The sequence below is a fragment of the Osmerus eperlanus genome, chromosome 8, assembly GCF_963692335.1.
Source record: "Osmerus eperlanus chromosome 8, fOsmEpe2.1, whole genome shotgun sequence".
Taxonomy (NCBI): Eukaryota; Metazoa; Chordata; class Actinopteri; order Osmeriformes; family Osmeridae; genus Osmerus; species Osmerus eperlanus.
Window position 1 is genome coordinate 15438861 of NC_085025.1, and position 6203 is coordinate 15445063.

The following is a 6203-nucleotide window of genomic DNA, read 5'->3' on the forward strand; positions in this document are numbered from 1 at the left end:
GGTTAAAGTATGCAGAACGAGTTAAAGGCCAAAAAACGGCGGAAGAACTGAGAAGTTGAAAAGCAATATATATATATACAATATATATATATATATATATGTGAGAGAACAAAGGTTGTGCCCTTGCCGAAGGCAAAGCACACCCAATGATGATAAACGTCCGTATTCGCGGTGTCATTACTCTGCTCTACAGTGGCATCTGGTGGTGTATGTGGAGGCCCCCCCCCCCTCCCCCTTATCTAAACAAAATGTAACAAAAACTAGAGAGGGTACAATTTATAGGATGTGCTTACTTGCGTCGGTTGCAGATGGGTCCATTTAATATGAAACAAGCTGAACCCCCTTTGAGACAAGCTATTCTAACAACGTTGTCACCGGCAGTATTTTTCAGATGGAATCGCGATTCAAACGGTACCATCTGCTAACTGAAAATATGCCCTCAAACGCGACTTTTTGGTCTCAGTCTAGAGCCCTGCGTGGAGAAGCTGAATTATGCTACGAGCAAGCTAGCCTAGCTGCTGTTGCTAGCCAAACTTCACTGAGGGGATTGTTTGAATGCGCCAGAAATTAAAAACGTTTCTTTTGACATAAAGTTTAGGCTGTGGCATTGAATACAGGGACGCACCACACAAGCTTGAGTTTAAATACATAATTTATTGTGACATTACTTATTGTACATGCAAGTCTTGAATTGCTTAAATGTATAATGCTGCTAGTACACCACGGCACGATACGATACTTGCTGTGCAACAGCAATGCACGTTGTATCAATGCGTCGTTGCTAACGTGTGCTGACGTTGTGACGTAGGCTAGTATGGCAGGCCAAAAGGACAAGTATTAGGACGTCTCCGTGTGTACGCCTTTTCCGCCTCAAATTGAACCGTGTCACGTGACACGTGTGCTTTTAACGTGTCACAAAGCACGCGTCTAAATAAACGCGTGCTTTTTTGAGACGTGTCTATCAAACCACACGAAATTAACGCCTGGTTTTGACTCAATCAGCGTCTGGTTTTCCAAAATTAAAGTCTGCTTGCTTGAATCTCCGATGGGAAATTACGGCAACAATTGTAACACGTAAGTAAAGTAGGTCTTAGAATGCTCGTGCGAGCTAGGCTACTATCAAATACAATGCTAGTTAGCTATTAGTATGAAGTTGGTGGTCACAATTGCAATACTCTATGATATAAAAATTGGTGCAGAGACAAATAAATGCAGTAATATCAGGCTGGCTGGCTGTCTGTCTGTCTGGCTTGGAGCTTTGTGAACTTCCCTTGCACTGCGATTGCGTTGCCTCAGTATTGTGCGCAAATGCGCAAACTTAGTTGGTGGCAATATACAACTGTTGTTAGGCTAATCTTCAAGTCAAGTGTATTTTATTGTCATTTTCAATTGCATATGCTTGTACATAATAAAAACGAAACAGAGTTTCAAGTTCAAGTCTTTTAATGTCAGATGCACAGACCAACACAGGGTCAGACTGTGCACTGAAATTCTTAGGACAAGACAACGCAACCTGGCATAACATGACATATAAGTACTCAGAACAAGTGTACACCTATGACAAGCTAACATATAATAAACCTCCTAAATAAATACAAAATAAACACTAAACCTATTCCCCCAGGACCATGATGCCATATAAAACAACATATAACAGTAATTGGTGCCAGTGCAAACGTATGTAGCCTACAGTTACAGGACAGTATGTTCAGTGACAGGACAATATGTACAGTGATTGGAGGTAGCACTTATGAAGTGATAGGTTCTCGTGCCAATATATTGTGATGCCAATTTGTTGAGCGGTCATCTTCCTTGTATAGACCTAGAAAAATGAAATACACAGCCAAGGTGACAGAAATAAAGGTTAATCGGCTGTCCTTCACATTCACACACTGTTGTCTTTATACTTAACAGATCATCTATGATGTCCCAAAGGCCCAACTCCTTCTCAGGTCACCTTCTGGCAGCAACCATGCAGCTGGATTTCATTGTGCAACCTGGCCTACCCAAGCTGCTGCTGGGCCCAGGGTTGATTGTAATGGCACACTGGGACTTGCAGATGACCTGAAATACATATTTGTCTTTATGCTGTGTAAGATGTAGGCCTACTGCTTTTAACTTGAGTTGAACGCTGTTAAACACTGCCATGGTCAGCAAACACTAGCCATTGCTCTACTTCAGAAAGGATACTGTTCACTGCTGTATGAGTCAATAGGACATTACCTGAATGACTTGTAGTGATCGGGAGGTTATGCCTGTGCTGATGATGGTATAAACCATGTTAGATTCTTGGCTCTGTGCATTGTTTGGGTCTCCTCTCTGTGTTCTGCTTCTGTGTCTTTGGTTCTGTTGCAGGATGGCAGGCAGGTAGAGGAGCTGTGATTGCTGCAAGGGCACACCTGTGACCTGTGCCTTGGTCCTTAATAAGCTGTGCCCTAACAAGCTGGGTCTCCCCATTACTAGCAGGAACATCAAATCTAATCTTCCTATGAACCCAGTTAACACAAAATATTGTACACTGCTAATCATCAGCTAACTAAATGGTAGGTGAATAGACAATCAAGCTTGATATGGTATAGTCATGAACTAGCACTGTTCAAAGATGTCCAACCTAAGTTCTCAATGCCAGCAGAAAAACACGAAAGAGCAGAAACCTGCTCTCGCAATGCGGTGTTACTACAAAAAAATAATTGTGATAATTTTTCAACTTTCATTTAACTTCATAGCGCCCGCTCACTAGGGATGATTTTCCATAACAAATTACGCAATGTGCCCTCTACTTTTATGAGGTGACCTGACGCTCAGGTCGTTGACCCTTTAGTGACACCATCTATATGGGTAACACAATTTTCATTATCTGGGAAATCACACCATAATCTTTTGATACATTTCCTTCTCATGTAATACACTTTCCCCTACATTCAGCCTAATAACATACTCCAAACTAACACAATGTACCATCATTAAGCTACAGTGTCTTGGTATGCATTGATTACAGAGAAGTTTAAATAATTATAATAGACATTTTTGTAAGTCCAACGGTAATATCTGTAGGTTGCCACCTACACTCACAAGCCAATGCTACTTAGAAACCCTTTTAAAATCAAACACTCTAAAAGTAAGGTTATACAACAATTTAATTTTAATTAATTCAAATATGCCTTATGTGTTACAGTGTGTGGTGGCGTAGGACCCAAACGCAGGAGAGTAGCCAGACATTGCCTCAAACAAAGGGTTTATTCTTTTAATTGGGAAACAGACAGGGTCAGTAGCGGTCCTAGTACATATGGCGCCCTAGGCAAGATTTATCAACAGCACCCCCTCTTCATGCTGCCCTAGGCGGCTGCCTATGTCGCCTATAGGAAGGACCGGCACTGGACAGGGTACTCACGTTAACAAGGGTAAGGACAAGACAAAGACTGGACACAAAACAGGAACCTAAAATACACAGAACCAAACAAGACACAGGTGGACATGATAATACAAAAAAGAACTGAAACCACTGAATGAGACACAGGTGAAGACAATGGCAGACACGGACACAGTAGGGCAGGGCAAAACCAAAAACGGGGTCACGTTTGTGGCTGTGACATTATGCCTGCCCAAAGGTGGGTGACTGTATTATCCTAGACTCCATGTACTGTTTGAACTGTACATGGGTTGTGTGTATGGGCAGTCTCAGGGTTATGTCACAGGTATTGGCCTCTGGGCACACCCTTGGTGCTGGGGGAGGACCAGGGGGACAGGGAGCTGCTGGTGCTGGGGGAGGACCAGGGAGATGGAAAGAGGCAGAAGAATTGAATATCCAATACAGTGCCAATACACACATCTGTATAAGCCCGACATGAGGTGTGTAGCCAACCAGGGCTTGTTTAATGCTGTCATAACTTGATTCATAGGAAGATTAGATAAGAACTTCAGGAAGTGACAAGCCACGGTAATAAGGATAACAATGTATTTATTTAATAAAAAGTGCTTACAAAGAAATGGTTGGTAAATTAGAAGTGTATGGAATGGGTGTGGGATCAGTGCAAGTGTAGAGTGAAGAGAATCATTACACACTAAAAAGCAAACAGTGATGATGTTCCTGCTAGTAATGGAGAGACCCAGCTTGTTAGGGCACAGCTTATTAAGGACCAAGGCACAGGTCACAGGTGTGCCCCTGCAGCAATCACAGCTCCTCTACCTGCCTGCCATCCTGCAACAGAACCAAAGAAACAGAACACAGAGAGAGGAGACCCAAACAATGCACATAGAGCCAACAATCTAACATGGTTTATACCATCATCAGAACAGGCATAACCTCCCGATCACTACAAGTCATTCAGGTAATGTCCTATTGACTCATACAGCAGTGAACAGTATCCTTTCTGAAGTAGAGCAATGGCTAGTGTTTGCTGACCATGGGAGGGTTTAATAGCATTCAACTCAAGTTAAAAGCAGTAGGCCTAGATCTTACACAGCATAAAGACAAATATGTATTTCAGGTCATCTGCAAGTCCCAGTGTGCCATTACAATCAAGCCTGGGCCCAGCAGCAGCTTGGGTAGGCCAGGTTGCACAATGAAATCCAGCTGCATGGTTGCTGCCAGAAGGTGACCTGAGAAGGAGTTGGGCCTTTGGGACATCATAGATGATCTGTTAAGTATAAAGACAACAGTGTGTGAATGTGAAGGACAGCCGATTAACCTTTATTTCTGTCACCTTGGCTGTGTATTTCATTTTTCTAGGTCTATACAAGGAAGATGACCGCTCAACAAATTGGCATCACAATATATTGGCACGAGAACCTATCACTTCATAAGTGCTACCTCCAATCACTGTACATATTGTCCTGTCACTGAACATACTGTCCTGTAACTGTAGGCTACATACGTTTGCACTGGCACCAATTACTGTTATATGTTGTTTTATATGGCATCATGGTCCTGGGGGAATAGGTTTAGTGTTTATTTTGTATTTATTTAGGAGGTTTATTATATGTTAGCTTGTCATAGGTGTACACTTGTTCTGAGTACTTATATGTCATGTTATGCCAGGTTGCTTTGCGTTGTCTTGTCCTAAGAATTTCAGTGCACAGTCTGACCCTGTGTTGGTCTGTGCATCTGACATTAAAAGACTTGAACTTGAAACTCTGTTTCGTTTTTATTATGTACAAGCATGCATGTACTTACTGTAAGTCGCTCTGGATAAGAGCGTCTGCTAAATGACTAAATGTAAATATTGCCACCAACTAAGTTTGCGCATTTGCGCACAATACTGAGGCAACGCAATCGCAGTGCAAGGGAAGTTCACAAAGCTCCAAGCCAGACAGACAGACAGCCAGCCAGCCTGATATTACTGCATTTATTTGTCTCTGCACCAATTTTTATATCATAGAGTATTGCAATTGTGACCACCAACTTCATACTAATAGCTAACTAGCATTGTATTTGATAGTAGCCTAGCTCGCACGAGCATTCTAAGACCTACTTTACTTACGTGTTACAATTGTTGCCGTAATTTCCCATCGGAGATTCAAGCAAGCAGACTTTAATTTTGGAAAACCAGACGCTGATTGAGTCAAAACCAGGCGTTAATTTCGTGTGGTTTGATAGACACGTCTCAAAAAAGCACGCGTTTATTTAGACGCTTGCTTTGTGACACGTTCAATTTGAGGCGAAAAAGACGCCGACTTTGTATGGAAGTCGGCGTAATGGACGCCGTCTTTGCATGCAAAGTCGGCGTAAATTACGCGTGGTTTACACACGGAGACGTCCTAATACTTGTCCTTTTGGCCTGCCATAGGCTAGCACTGAGTTCCCTTCGTTGACACAAGGCACTTTTTGCCACAAAAACTGAATTTCAGCCTAAACCGTGCAACGGAATGTAAATAACAATACAAGCAACTCGTGCGATTGTGCGATTAGCGTGTGGGGGGCCTCAAAAAAAGAAAAAAAAAGTCCATAGCCCAGGGGCCTCAAGTGCTATTAAGACGCCCCTGTGTGTGTGAGATGGATAGTTGAGTGGTCTTGGGCTAACAGAAAAGTCTGTCAACTTGTCTTTCTGTTGACAACAATGTTCCAACAGAGGCCAACCACTAGAGGAGCAGCAACCATGAGACATCCTCCTTTACTGCTCCCACCTCCAAATCTCCCATCATCCGCCAACATGGCGCTGCCATCACTGACTTCAGCCAGTGGAGAATACTGGGTGGGGCTTTGC

At 42.8% G+C, this 6203-nt stretch overlaps 1 long non-coding RNA gene across 1 annotated transcript; it reads left to right on the forward strand.

Annotated features, from left to right (window-relative positions):
- The first annotated feature begins 913 nt into the window (after positions 1–913).
- Positions 914–3772, forward strand: LOC134024939 (uncharacterized). The gene is made up of 3 exons (XR_009930951.1): positions 914–1074; positions 1915–2543; positions 3176–3772. It is a non-coding gene; the product is annotated as an uncharacterized LOC134024939 (long non-coding RNA).
- Positions 3773–6203: the final 2431 nt, after the last annotated feature.